The following is a 16,375-nucleotide window of genomic DNA, read 5'->3' as shown; positions in this document are numbered from 1 at the left end:
TCTTTAAAGCAGGAGAAGGGTCAGGAGGAATAGCTTTCTTCTTTTCTCCTATATGTTTTGACATTGTGTGAATCTGTCCTATATATATACATATATATATACATATATATATATATATATATATATATATATATATATATATATAAAAATTTTGTTGGTTTAACTTAAATAAGAAATAAATAGGAACTCAAAATTAATAAATAGGAACTCAAAATATTATGTTTGAACAAAATTAATTGTCTAAACTGATTTGAAAACAATAAAAGAGTCAATAATAAATCATGAAAATTTTTGTTTCAGTGTTTGATGCATGTGTTTTCATTGAATGTGATGCGGTTGGTATTTGAATATTTCATTTTATGTAAAACACTTTGAACTGCACGTTATGCCAGAAAAGTGGTACATAAATCTGTGTGCTACAAAAAGTTTATCATTATTATTATTTCCTCTCTGAAATATTAATATGGAGGAGAGCTTTAAAAAACATCAAAATATTGTGTTAAATTAGGCCTATCTGTAGAAAGTTGTGGGTAGCATGTCTAAAAAATGGATGCCGGCATTATGTTTAATGAATATAATAATTGAAAATTAATTATTGATTGTCATGTAGCTGAAAGTAAAATAAATTAATGTCTTTTTCAGCAAGGGCACATTAAATTGATTGTTAAATTGTTAAAATATTATATAATCAAATAATAACATGACATGATATCCAAATTGATAATAAAAAAATCATCAGGTAAGATTATTTAAGCATAAGATCATGTGACACTGAAGAATGGAGTAATGGCTGCTGAAAATTCACATTTGGCATCACAGGAATAAATTACATTTTAAAATATATCAAAACAAAATATTGTTATTTTAAACAGCAATAATTATTTCAAAACATTGCTGTTTTTACAGCATTTTTATTTAAATAGATGCAGCTTTGCTGAAAATAATAATAAATAAATAAACTTCTGTATTTTCTTTTAACTGGCACTTCAATCTAATGCAACATTACAACACTTTCAGTTTTGCATGAGAATCAATAATCAATAAGTTTAAAGCGTGTTCTACAGTTCCTTGTGAAAGTGATTTTTGTATTATTCTCTGCAAAGTAAACAGTTTTTTTTTTTTTTTTTGCATATCACTTAAGATGATAATATACCTTGCCAAATGTGAAACTCTCAACAGAAACTGTTTTTCTGATCGTTCAAATGGATCCATGAAATTTTAATGGAACGGGAAAAGTAATTGGACAAGGAACAAAAAGGTCAGGCACAAATGATGCCAGTATTGTGACGCTATTTTGTATTGTTGAAGTCCAAATCAATGCAGTTTCAAAGGGCTCCAGCTGAGGAATAGGGTCTTATCTATAGCGTAATGATCGTTCATTTTCTAAATATATATATATATATATATATATATATATATATATATCAAAAATAATACACTTTTTAACCACAATTGTTAGTCTTGTGCTGGTCTTCGAACATGATGACGTAGTGCCTGGCGTGTCGCAGACCAGCACAAGACGAACAATTGTGGTTAAAAAGTATGGTTACACTTTATTTCGATAGTCACTTTAGACATTCTACTAACTATAAGTAACTTTTCAACTACATGTCAACTAAGTGTCATTAGAGTATTAGTAGACTGTAGTAGACTGTCAGTAGACTGTTAGGTTAGGGTTAGGTGTTAGGGTTCAGGTTAGGAGAACAGGTTGACTTGTAGTTGCTAAGTTACTTATAGTCAGTTAAATGTCTGTTGGGGGACCAACAAAATAAAGTGTTAGCAGATATTAAGCTGACAGTCTACTAATACTCTAATGATAGTTAGTTGACATGTAGCGGCAAAGTTACTTACAGTTAGTTGAATGTCTAAAGTGGACTATCAAAATAAAGTGTTACCAAAAGTATATACATTTTCATTTTATTTTAATAAAATCCCATTTGTTATTTAAACAATGTGGCACAGGACATAAAAATGAAAACTGCGTCAGGCTGAACAGCCCGATCTCATCCCAAGGCGTCATCTAACTGACGCTTTTGACCATGCGTCAACATCCGACACACATGGCACCCTTTAGCGTCAAACATGGGACGCAGATATATATATATATGGGCCAGAAGGCGCCTCCTAGTGGTCTAACCCTAACCCTACCCATAATAAGCGTCTCATATTGACGCTAAAATGTGCCATGTGCGTTGAATGTTGACGCATGGTCAAAAGCGTCAGTTAGATGACGCCCTAGGATGAGAATGCATTGGGCTAAAACTAAAAAAACACTCGCCTGGCGCTGCATTGTACCGGGTGTATAGGGCCCAAGAAGAAACACATTTCAAAAGCAAGCACACAAAAAGAGAATCGCAATAGGGACTTCTTGACGCAGACTAGTCACCAACTTAAAACATCAGAGGTGATAAGCTCAAGTCGTGCAGTGCTTGCTATACACTTCTGCAAAAGTTTAGGATAAAAAAGAATCTGTTTTGAAGAAGATTTTTTTTTTCTCCTGGTGCCCCATCTGTCTCGTTTCAATGCCTCAAATTCCCTTTCCCATCTCAAGCTTGTGTTTCTTCACTCTTGAGCAAAGTCCATTTAAAGAAATATGGCCTGGCAGTCCAATTTTTTTTTTTTTTGGCCTTTAACTTCCATTTCATACAGTTTTGCACTCTTATTAAGAGGATGAGGAATGGAGGAGAGAAAAAAAATCACCAAATGCCCTTGGTGGATGATTCTCAAAAAGCATCACGCAGAGAAGTCAATGCTCAAGGACTGGGCACACCTATCCAAGCACACAATTGGATTTGATTTAAAGGTTCAGCAGAGAGTGACAGATATGAATCATCTAATCTATGAGCTTGAACACAGACCCTTAGACACGTATGAGAGTCTCATGGAAATTGGCCACATTTTACTTTTGCAACCGTTTTTTATGTTTAAAAATGAAAACACATATTTACAGATACATATATGCAAAAAACACTGCTTTATATTCACACAATTATCAATTCCAATCCTATCCCATTGTAATCTATGCAAAATATATGTTAAAACTTATATTTTGCATAGATTACAATGGGATAGAATTGGAATATATTTTTTGTTTAAAGTTTAAACAACTTCTTAAGAATATTTTTTTCTTAATGAAAATATATTTCAAAATGCCAAAATATACCACAGAATGCAAATATTTTGTAGATTCTTCCTAAAGTTTCTTGTTAAAATTTTGTGAGTCACTGTTAAAGCAAATGAGTAATAAATGGACCGGCTGTGAATAAGTTGGGTTTTTTTTGTACGCCAAAGACTGGTTTGCATAGTTAAAAGAAATGGTGTCTCTATACACATATTTCCAGAACCGGACAGTTCTGGCCCAGAAAAATGGGCTCCACACCAGCCTCTATAATCTGCTGAACCAGTAACTACACCAAGATGAGTTTTCAGAACAGCAACTTGACAAAAACTGACTCAAAACAAAACTAAACCACTCCCATAATCTCTTTTCTAATTAATAGACAGCTGTTATGCAAGATAAGTGGACAGATTGGTGCAGCATGTGAAAGTTTTTCATCACAGTGCTATAGAGACAATATGGCTGAAACTTCTGCCACGTCCAGTGCCAAAGAAAAGGGAAAATAGAGCCTTCATTGCCAACTGACACATATTCAGAGACTTCCATTTAGGCAGATGGAAAAAACTAGAAGACGGAACTTGCTGAGACAGGAGAATATAGTCATGACCACAGCAGCCAATGGAGTTTGGATTTACAAATGTGTCTCTATTACATAAAGTTGGAAACTCAAACAATCTCCACAACTGAACCATAGATATATGACATTTAAACATTTTAGGCTGAGTTGGATCTGATTTTTTTTCTAAAACTAATGTATTTGAACTTGATTGTATTGGATAATTTGATTGGGTTTAAGAATACCATCGTAAATTCTATTCTATTCTATTCTATTCTATTCTATTCTATTCTATTCTATTCTATTCTATTCTATTCTATTCGACCTGGGGTATAGATGGATGGATAGATAGACTCTTTGGGAATTTCTTGCACACTCACAATCCCTAACTTTTCCAGACATCCTTCCAAACATGCACCGCAAAGCTTACCCTAACATGAATCCTTACTCATTTTGCCAAATGTATTTTCCAGGCAAGATGTAAAACAGCCTTCATTCTTCACAGTCTGTTTTTCACTTCTCTTCCAACTTTCATTTTTGACTTAAGCCCCACAGACATTTTAACCAACATAATTTAGCTTCACAACCAACTTCAAACTTTCAAAAGACACTTGCCACGGGATTGTGTAGTTTTTTGTAATTGCTAGTCAACCAGATCTTTTTAAAGCTTGGAGAATGTTGTCCTTTTGCCGAATCTCTCTTCCAGAGCACAATGACGATAATGACCGAATTTGAAGACGACATACCCACTCTCCAATTCAAAAGTACCGAGATAAACAGAGTTAGAGACTATAATTGGCAACAGCAATGGAAATTTGAGTCTCAAATATGAAAGCGACTTCATTGTGAGCTGTACTCCATATGTCCAATGTTTAAGTTTCAAAATGGCAGCAATTAATTAATCACAACCTCCTGACCTTCCTGACAAAGCACATTTGTATGAATGATATTGCTCTTAACAGTACATCAAAAGAGTTATTATAGAGGAACATTCTCATCCCAAGGCGTCATCTAACTGACGCTTTTGACCATCTGTCAACAGCCAACATTTAGGGCACCCTTTAGCGTCAGTTAGATGACGCTATCCTAGTGGTCTAACCCTACCCCTGATCTAAACCTACCCACGTCATCTAACTGACACTAAAGGTAAAGCGTCAGTTAGATGACGCCCAAGGATAGAGTCATCTAACTAACGACAAAGGGTACCCTAAAACGTTGGATGTTGACGGATGGTCAAAACCGTCAGTTAGATGACGCCTTGGGATGAGAATATGTTGACATGACAGTACTTTCTCTGCTTTTGCTCTGAAATAGTCCACATGAAATAGTTCCAATCAAAACCAAAGCAGTTCCGTCTCGCGTCTCAGAGCAATACACCACAGTGAATGGCGCTGCTAAGTGAATCAGTGTTTTTGAATCTGTTGAGTGGATAGGTGTGTTTGTTACGTGGATTCTCTAGCTGTTGAGTTGCACACTCGTGATTGCAGTGAGTCGTGGGATTGAATGAGTGTACTCGATAACGTCCACTATGGTTTCTGACACCACTAAATGGCTGTCACCTTAAAGGGAATAGTTCACTTTTAAAAAAACACTTTTGTTAATAATTTACTCACCCCCATGTCATCCAAGATGTCCATGTCTTTCTTTCTTCAGTCGAAAAGAAATTAAGGTTTTTGATGAAAACATTCCAGGATTATTCTCCATATAATGCACTTTACTGTTATTATCAACAAAAGTTTTTTTTGTTTTTTTTAAGTGAACTACTCCTTTAAATAGGGTGATTTCGGACATAGCTAGTGTTTCTGAATGAATCGGTTAAGTAAATGATTCATTCATGAGTCATAATACACCCACTTGTCACCACCTACTGGTGTAATGATGTAACCAGCTGAAAAGATTACAAATCCAAGAACTAATGTTGTATTGCCATCAGGACAATTATTTAAAACCATGTTTGACTTTCTTTACAAAATCTTACTTTGGCATGGCATTTGCAGAAACAATGAAATAATGAAATACATACAAAAATACATAAAACTTTCTCTGTTTCCAGCTCAAGTAGGTAGAGCCTAGACTGGAAATGATACCATTTTATAACATGTTTGCATTCATTTGATGTTATACAGTAGCTAGCCTACAGGTGAGATCTGGCACCAAAATATTATGTCTAAACAAAGACCACACTTTTCATGCCTCTAAGATTCTTGGCCACCTTTTCTTAAGGTCAGATCTGATTAGATACATTTGGTTCTACTTTGGTTCACACCACCTGAGTAGAATACCAGTATATAAATATCGGTAACACTTTATAATAACTGCACGCCATTAATCATTAGTTAAGCAAGTAAACAGTTAATACATAATTTATAAAACATTAATAGACATTAATATGCAGTTTATAAATATAGCTACATGCTTTTTTCTTGATTTATAAGCATATCTATAATGCGTTTAATGATTGTATTTTCATACTTTGTTAATGATCAATTAATAATTTCTAAATGAAGTATAACATTATTTGCAAACCAGTTGTTTAAGAGTTGTCATTCATTCATTCATAAGACCACTTAGAAAGTGTAAGTAAATGTAGTAAATACAGGTAGTTATAAAGCATTTAGTAGTGGTCAGTTAACTATTTTTGTGAGCTAATCTAAAGTGAGGACTATTCATGCTTTGTAAAGCATTTATAAAGGCGATTTAAAGACTCGTCAATCTTCTAAACAGTAAAATGTAACAAACACAACACAGTGATACAGAACATAGAAATATTTAACAGCCTTTAAAAATGCTTTACAAGGCATGACTAGTCCTCACTTTAGATTAGGTCACAAAAATAGTTAACTGACCACTACTAAATGCTTTATAACTACCCAAATTAATCCTTAATTACAGCATTAATACATGTTAATAAAGCATTTATTAACACATTAAGTAACCATCACTATATGTCTGAATAATAAGATGTATGAATGTACATTTAAATAGTTTATTAATCATTTACTTACTCGCTCTAAGTAATCGTATGAACCACGGACAACTCTTAAATAACTGGTTTATAAAAAATGCAATTCTTCATTTAGAAATGATAAATTGATCATTAATAAAGGATGAAAATACAATTATTAAACAAATTATAGATATGCTTTTAAATCAAGAAGAAAGCATTTTTAGCTGTATTTATGAACTGCTTATTAATGTCTATTAATGCTTTATGAATGATGAAGTAATGGTTTACTCATGCTTAACTAATGATTATTAGCGTGTAGTTATTATAAAGTGTTACCTAAATATCTTCTGAGCTGTTTTTGTAGCATCTCTCTTACCACACACCAATGCTTTCCAGCTGAATATTAAAACTTGGCTGAAGTGGACTATTGATGTGGCTTTTTAATTAGCTTGAGGCAGCTTGAGTATTAAATCATCTTAAAAAAAGCAAAACTGCATTTGAAAAAAATGCTTTGATGCACCTGTAGAACATACTGATGCTTTTGGCTGCCCATGTAATCGAGTTTGTAGGGCTGAAGTCATTTGAATGCAATATATACAGTACAAACATGCAGGGCTATGCGGTATAAGCGTGCACTTGTTGGTAGTTCATAAACAAATACATGCATGCATACACACACATACTGACAGTACAATTGAAGAGTGCAGTTCATACATAGCCTATATACTGTATATATATATGAAATAAAAAAAAGACTGCATTTTCTTCTCACTAAAGTCGTAAATCCCTGTTCACTGGTCTACATAAAACATCCAGTTAGTGTCAAACCAAATCAATAAGAGCATGCCTTGGTGAGTCCAGTATAAATATGCTTCCCTTATGCCTTCGCCCCTGTTTGTTATGCTCTTATCCCATTACAGGGGCATGGGCCTGGCGGTGGTGAGCCTTGTGGGTGGATGGTTTTAATAAACACTCAAAATAGAAGACCAGATGAAAGGTGACTTTTCCCAGACCAGCGAGATTTGGGCATGAGGGATACAATTTCTGATAAATATGTAAATCTAAACAAACTGCAGAGATACTATTTCCTTTTATCATTTTGTCAGGGAGAGCTTCTCGTGTTCTGTTTTAGCTTTGGGTTGGGGGTCTCTCTGGAATAACAGTGGTTGACCTGAAGTGCTTTAGCTTATAGTTCACCAATAAATCAAGCGAAGTGAAAGCACTGAAGCGCTCAAGGCTCTCTGTGCCAAAGAATGGACCCAGGCAAGCTCATGCTTGATAAAGGAATAATTCACCTAAAATGACAATTATGTCATCATTATCCTCAAGTAGTTCCAGAAAGGCAGTGGAACACGAAAAGAGAAATTCTGAAGGATGTGATAATCACTTTTCCCAATAAATTAAGGTGTACTATGGGAATGGGAAATGGCTGAGAGTTTTAAGTTTAAAAAAGAACTCAAAGCACAAACTGTATTAACAAAGTTAATCATATGACAAAAGCAGTAGTAAAATCTTCTGAAGTTATAAGCTTTGTATTGTTTCAATATTCAAAGAAAATGTTTTTAACATATTTCAATTTACAAGATGAATCATTTGTTCACAAATCAGTCATGTGGTTCTCAAGTTCAACTCAATGACTTATCCACTGCAGTAAATAATTTCTTTATTCATTGCCCCCCCCACATAAAGCTATTGTATGATACCCGAATATATTAAACATACTGCATGAGTCATATTGAATACTTTTATGATAATATGGAGCTTTTGAGTCTTTTTTGAATAAAACATCTGCTCAAACCGAACCCTTCCACATGCGGCTCGACAACAGAAACGGAAGACAATACATTGCTGAATAAAGTCGCAGTTTTTGTTATTTTTAGACCAAAATGTATTTTCGATGCTTCAAAAATTTCTAACTAACCCTTTGATGTCACATGGACTACTTTGATGATGTCTTTATTTCCTTTCTGGACAAGGACAGTCAACGCATTCTCATCCCAAGGCGTCATATACTGATGCTTTTGCCAATGCGTATACATCCAACGCACATGGCATCCTTTAGCGTCAATATAACACGCACAGAGTATGGGTTAGGGTTAGACCACTAGGAGGCGCCTTCTGGTCCATATATATATCTGCGTCTCATATTGACGCTAAAGGGTGCCATGTGCGTTGGATGTATACGCTTTGGCAAAAGTGTCAGTGGTATACCGTGTATACATTTTCAATGAAGGGACAGAAAGCTCTCGGATTAAATCTAAAATGTCTTATGTGTTCCGAAGATGAACAGAGGTCTTACGGGCTTGGAACGACATGAGAGTGAGTCATTAATGACGTCATTTTCATTTTTGAGTGAACTAACCCTTTAAGTTGAAAGAATGTGAGGAATGTACTTAAATTAATAAATTACTATTTATTTATTTATTATTTATTGATCAAATCTAGTAATTAAAAACAAAACATAAAAAAAGTAAAATATATTATCAAAATTAAATAAAATAAGCTTTCCAGACAAAAAACCCAAAACATTATTTTTAGGGGGGTTTGGGTCATTTTGACCCACGAGGGAAGGGTTTGTTACAGCAAGCAAAGGAAGGATGAGGATTTAATTAAGTATTTAGTCAAAAAAGAAACCATGATGAGATTACGTTTATAAACTAAACAATGGTTTTAGATTTTAGCAAATTAAAAAAATCCCAGAATGGTTAGACCAAAAAAAAAAAAAAAGGCCTATAAAATATACTTGTGTAAAAAGGAAGTAAAACTTTACAGCTGGAGGGAAAGCAACAGAGAGAAAGCGAGAGGAAGAACAGTCAGTGAGAGAAAGAAAGAGGAGTCTTGGGCGATGAGGGCTGATGGGGCAACATGAACGCTCACATCCTCTCCGCATTAGTGTCTGCAGTGGGACTGCGCCAACAGCAGATGTGGAAAGATCAGCGTGCTGGGAAATTATGCAAATGCAAAGGTGAAGCCTATAACTCACGGATTGATTTAATGCTAAATTATGTACAGAACTACATGAATGGACTTTGATAAAGCATGATGCATTTCAAAAGTTTTAGTTGAGCGTGTCTTTCTCTGAATTCTTCAAATCCATTGTGCTTACATCATCCCTCACATCACTGACACCCCTTTCTATTATTTTACTGTGTGCATGAGTTGACTTCAAAATGATTGCTGCAGTGTAAAAGATAATGTACACTTAACATTAATGATGTTGCATACTAGATTAATGTTTTTTTATTGCATAAACAACAGAACATCTGAAGGAAGTCTGATTGCAGGTGGATCTGGGACGCTGGGACCTGTATGAAACGATGCCCTAGTTCCAAAGCAGACACAACAGACACACCCCACACACCTGTCAGCTATTGATCAAAGCTCGATATAATCACTTTGACAAAAGCATACTCTATAGTCGCATAGCTAAAAATAGGCTGTCAGGTCCTACACCTTGAAGAAAAAGAAAAAGAAACAACAATTATGGTGCCATTTTTCTGCATTGATCGATTCTGAATTTTTTTTATTATTCAAAATTCAAATAGATATAAAGTCATAATTATAAGATATTACAATGTGACATAGTGAGTGAGAAATAAAGCCACATTTGTGAGATAGTCTGAGATGCAGTGACAATTGTGGGACAAATTCACAATTACAATTTCAAAAAGTGTGAAGTACAGTAACAATTACGACAAAAAAAAATCCAATTATGAGATATTGCAATTGTGAGATATAGGGTACGCTTAAACGTCAATGATGTACTAGTAACGGAAAAAGGTTCTTTTGTGTTTTTGAAAAAAATTGCATACAGACCTTTTTTAACTGATCTACGTAAATGACTAAAATCGCTGTAATATCCTGCCAGGCCAGTAGTTGGCTGTTACTTTGTAAATAAATAATACCCGCATAAAGACTGAACACGAACACATGACATCATTGTTTTCACAAATTAGGAGATATTAAATCACACTGAGGAGCTGTTTACACAGCACTGTTTTCAACTAAAAACTGACATTTTTTTTTTTTGCTCTTTGAGGACCTGAAAACGCAAACTTTTGAAAAAAGGATTGAAAGTGCGAGTTTTTGAAAACGATACCGTTTTCGTCTCCGTGTAAATTACAAAAACACAAGTTTGTGAAAACAGTGACATAATAATGTGTAATGTGTGTTCGCGGATAGTTTATACGTGGACAGTATTTCTTTACAAAGTGACATTGCCAACTACTGGCCTGGCATGCACAATACAGCATTTTTAGTGGTTTTCACAGATCCGTGAACAGGGATCGTTTTGATAAATGTTGTCGTCTATACGCCAAAAAAGCAAAGGAAAAACTTTATAGTACAATTTTGACGTGTAAATGTACCCTAGATAACATAAAAAGTTGCAATCATGAAATATAATGCCATAATTGTGAAATAGTAATAATTATTTGTACAGTAAATATAATCAGCCGGTCTGAGTATTTCACAATCTGCTCAGTTACGGGGATTTTAACGCACAACCATTTCTAGGGTTTACAAAGAATTGTGTGAAAAGGGAAAAACATCCAGTATGCGGCAGTCCTGTGGGCGAAAATGCCTTGTTGATGCTAGAGGTCAGAGGAGAATGGGCCGACTGAGTCAAGCTGATAGAAGAGCAACTTTGACTGACATAAACTCTCGTTACAACTGAGGTATGCAGCAAAGCATTTGTGAAGCCACAACACGCATAACCTTGAGGCGGATGGGCTACAACAGCAGAAGACCCCACCGGGTACCACTCATCTACACTAAAAATAGGAAAAAGAGGCTACAATTTGCAAGAGCTCACCAAAATTGGACAGTTGAAGACTGGAAAAATGTTGTCTGGTCTGATGAGTCTCAATTTCTGTTGAGACATTAAGATGGTAGAGTCAGAATTTGGCGTAAACAGAATGAGAACGTGAATCCTTCATGCTACCACTGTGCTGGCTGGTGGTGGTGGTGGTGTAATGGTGTGGGGGATGTTTTCTTGGCACACTTTATGCCCCTTAGTGCAACTCTTAGTGCCAATTGGGCATCGTTTAAATGCCACGGCCTGAGCATTTTTTCTGACCATGTCCATCCCTTTATGGCCACCATGTACCCATCATCTGATGGCTACTTCCAGCAGGATAAAGCACCATGTCACAAAGCTCGAATCATTTCAAATTGGTTTCTTGAACATGACAATGAGTTCACTGCACTAAAATGACCCCCACAGTCAACAGATCTCAACCCAATAGAGCATCTTTGGGATGTGGTGGAACGGGAGCTTCGTGCCCAGGATGTGCATCCCACAAATCTCCATCAACTGCAAGATGCTATCCAATCAATATGGGCCAACATTTCTAAAGAATGCTTTCAACACCTTGTTAAATCAATTCCACATAGAATTAAGGCAGTTCTAAAGGCGAAAGGGGGGCAAACACACTATTAGTATGGCGTTCCTAATAATCCTTTAGATGAGTGTATACTTCCATAATAGGCTGATATTATGATTATATTACAGTATTAGTACTAGGTTTTAGACATTCTTGGAACAGCACAGTGGGAGAAAGAAACATAAAAAGCAAGAGAGAGCATATGTGTTCCACATTATTAGTTTATCTCAGCTGATATTTTTTTATCACAAGAAGAATTTCAACACAAGAGGCCGTCTGCCACCGAGCTGCTTCACAACGGTCTGCCCATGCACTCCCAGACACTCGTGAAAACACATTCAGCCCGTGAGACCGAACCCTTTGATTTATGAGGCTGTTGTTCTGCTCATTTTTACGACGCACCATCAGTTCTAACGCGAGCGGATTTATGCACTTTATCTCTGGATAGAATCCGGCTGCGCACAGGATCAAGGTGTTATTGATTGTCTCCCAGCCATTGATCCTATTGAGTGGATAGTTAAGCAGTCGTTCCCCTGTGTGGCTTTCGAGATGAGAGAGAGTGGGCTACTAGCTTTATTGGGGAGAGTGGGTGGTCTGCTGCACAGTCTGAGACTTGCACATTGTTGAAGGTTCAGAAACAATTGTCGTCTTTGAAAAAGACGGATTTCCTTTAGCACTCACTGTATATACAAAGACCTATAAGGCAAGTTCCAATGCAACAAACATGACTGTATCCCATCCTTGACCGGACACGTGCATTTTGCTTATTTATAGTCCAACTGCTCAGTGGAGGCTTGATCACATTTGACTTTGTGTTGCTTTATGTGCTCAGCGGGGGGACCTTATTATCTCTGTAACACATTGCTCTATTTTTGTGATCCTGCCTTAACACCCTCCCTCTTTCTTTATCCCTCTCTCTCTTGTATCGGAGGGGGTGTGGGTACAGGAATAGGACTGCAAGCGCTCTGAGGGCCTCTGAAGACTTTATGTCCTCTGATCTCTGTGTGTATTCCAAACAAGCTAAAGAAGCATAGAGAAAGCGAGCATGTGGGTTTAGACGAGGGGAGGGAGGATATGGCAAGGATGAATGTGTAAACAAACATACACTTTAACCATCAGCCATTTGCGCAGAGAGACTTCGAAATGAGAGATCCATAAGGCGACAAGATGATTCTCAAGAGGTCGAGTGCATATGTGGACTTCCATCTGAGTGAATGTGAACTTCAGTGAAAAGTGAAAGTGTGTTTCTGTGCCAATACTAAAGCGAAAATAATGACTGTTGAAATGAAAGTTTGGAAAAGTTCAGAAGATCATCTGTTATATCTTAACCAACATCTAGTCTTAAACTCAACACTGAAACAGATGGTTGATTATTTACATTTTTTTTTTTTTTTACGCTTTTTCTTTTCTTTATGGCAACCAAACACACACTGTAAGACTTTCCTAGGGTTGGGTAACATCTTTATATGGTTAAAAACACTGATTGTGGTATTGCATGAAATTATACATTTCATAAAATTATACTATAATATACAGTGCTGTGACGTATTTCCAAGTGAAACGGAATATTGAACAGAGGGCAGGGTTTTACTCTAGCGCTCCTCCTCTCCATCTCTCGCTCATAGCAAACTAACGGTTTGAGGGGAGTGGTTAAGCGTTTCCCCACCCAAACTGTGAAACCTACGTCATCAGAAAAAGAAACCGTTCCAGACCGGAAGTAACTTTTCAGATTTTTATTAAAGATTACCAAGGTAAAACATTTTTTAAATATATTTTTACTTGCACGGATTAATTGTTCACCACAAGACTAGTAATATGCGCTAACAAAGTAAATAGGTTCGATTTTGATTTCACGGGGACTTTAATATATATATATATATATATATATATATATATATATATAATATATATATATATATATATATATATATATATAATATATATATAATATATATATAATATATATATATATAATAAAATATTGTTTTTTTTTTTTACATTTATAAAAAAATAATGCGCTTCAGTTCAACCGATATTCTCTTCCAGACTAAAACATGAATGGACATCTTTGATGGTTAAACACTTAAACCCTAAGATGGTTAACCCCTTAAACCCCCAGGAGTAGTTTTTGTTTGTCAAAATTTGTCAATAGCCTTTCTAGGCTAATCATTAGACTCAATGGATCATACATGTTAACCCTTATAAACAGCTAATGTGACCAAACTCTCTTAAGAAGGCTTGACTGTTACTGTGTGTCAGCAGGGAATTTACTATATGCACTTATACTTAAAAAAATATATATTTATTTATGTATTTATCTTTTAGTCGTAGTTCATTTTTGTGGTTTCCTGGGACTGCTTAACGACTCCAAAGGCCGGGGGGGCAATTAATAATGTTCACTTTAACAGCCTTTAGGTTTTTAATAGGTTTAAAATGTGTTGTTTATTAAATTGTCACATGAAAGACCAAATTTGGGTAATCCTAATTACTTTCTCACTATTTATTCTCAAGGAGCCATTGGGGACGAGTTCATTTTATAATTTGTGTGCTACGCAATTCATTTATGATTCTCACTTCACCTATAGCTAACACTGCACTTAAATTAGCCAATTATCCAAGACTCGAGAAGATCTAAAACAGGTTGGAGTCACAATCTTCTGCGTACAGTGTCTTGGCTACAGTAGCACTGGAACAGAGGCTTGGGGACCTTTGAAACCGAGTCTCGGTGCAGCTGTTTACTGCCTGGATCTGCCTCTCTGGATTAGCAAGGCAGCTGAGATGCCTCCTTTCAATTTTTCATGATGTTTACACAGCTCCGTGTTCTTCGGGGAAAGATCAAGGCGATGCTTCCTGTCGTAGGATAGAAATATTTATCACCTAATTTTTTTCTCCCTTATGGTGTAGTATAGCGTGAGGAACGAGCGAAAAAGAGGACAACTCCAAGATATACACCACCACTTTTAAAAGCTCTACTAGATCTAGCTGATTCAGCTGTTAAGTTAACTTCAGTCAGTTACCCAAGTCACCTGCACAATTTAGAGCGAGTATGCAAAGTTTGAAGTGTGTAATTCTTATTTTCCATGCTAAAATACTTCCAATTATCTCAGCTGGATATTCAGTGAGTATGGGGAGACCTGCTTGTTACTTGCAACATATCAGTTTGTCCACTTAAAAATTAGCAACAAGAATGAAATCAATTTCAGGTGGTGTGAGCTTTGGAGTTATAATAAAAAAATAAAAAATAAAAAAAAATAAACATAAAAAATAAACACTTTATTGCAACGCATTCTTATCCTAGGGCGTCATCTATAACTGACGTTTACGACCGTCTAAATCCGACCCACATGGCACCCTTTAGCGTCAGTTAGATGACGCTTTGGTTATGGGTAGGTTTAGGTCTGGGGTAGGGTTAGAGTAAGACCACTAGGAGGCGCCTTCTGGCCCATATATATCTGCGTCTCATATTGACGCTAAAGGTCGTAATAACAATAAATTATACATACTGTAATTACAAGTAACTAACCATAACCTAACCCAAACTCTAACCGTAATTCTATTGTAAGTACATATTAATTATTATTACTCACTTGTTCGTGTAAATACAATACAACTACGTCACCTTAAATTAGTGCAACCAAAACAATTGATTTGATTGATTTTTGATATTAAATGACAGATCAGATCACCCGAATCAAAAGATTATCTTGATAATTTTAGATATACTTTCCACAAAATATAAAAAAGAAAGATATTCACAGTTGTCAGAGTACCATGCACACTTTTAATTGATTGCCAATGTTTTATATATCTGTTCAATCATTTTTATGTTGCTGTTTTAGAGTAAAATGGTTCTTTTTATTAAGTTGCTAGTTGAAAACGAAATAAACAAAATAATTACATGTACAAAATTGCAATCTTTAAACAACTTTAATTTGTAGCAAATAAATGTTTGAAAAGTAAACACACTGGTTGACAGGCCACAGTATAAATCAATATATTTAATGCGCTCTATGCACGGAGGTATTTCCGGTGAAGGATTACTTCCGCCGATCGAAGTGTCCAATGCTATACCGAGGATTTATATTGTTTTGCTACTCTATGGCTATACTAAAGAAACATTAGTCACAAAATCAGACACCCCTCATTTTGTTTATAATACCAAATAAACATAATACATAAAATGACATCTAAACGTATTAAAGTTTCGTTAATACGGACAGTACATTTTGAAGACTGCCATAATCCCGTTTTCCTCGGTTTTCTTCCGCTTTAAATCTCGAAAGTGAATGGAAAGTGAAGGGAAAGTGAAGAGCAGCTCTGCGTCAAATGCGGAAATATATGCGTGCATATAGCCTATTTCCCTGAAAAGT

The 16,375-nt window shown here is 35.6% G+C and overlaps 1 protein-coding gene across 3 annotated transcripts in view; it reads right to left on the bottom strand.

The window, feature by feature from the left end:
* Window positions 1-16,375, bottom strand: part of col16a1 (collagen, type XVI, alpha 1) — a 109,983-nt gene that overhangs the window by 82,637 nt on the left and 10,971 nt on the right. The window contains exon 1 of one of the 3 annotated variants that reach the window (XM_089123210.1): window positions 2,701-2,717. The exons of the other annotated variants lie outside the window; for them this stretch is intronic. The gene's annotated coding sequence lies outside the window, so the exon portion shown is untranslated. Of the gene's footprint in view, window positions 1-2,700; window positions 2,718-16,375 lie in introns of those variants that run through there. 3 annotated transcript variants of the gene reach the window in all.

Source organism: Pimephales promelas, chromosome 18 (assembly GCF_988280905.1).
Source record: "Pimephales promelas chromosome 18, fPimPro1.hap1.1, whole genome shotgun sequence".
Lineage (NCBI taxonomy): Eukaryota > Metazoa > Chordata > Actinopteri > Cypriniformes > Leuciscidae > Pimephales > Pimephales promelas.
Note: the sequence above shows the minus strand (reverse complement) of the source record. Positions and strands in the feature narration are given on the sequence as shown.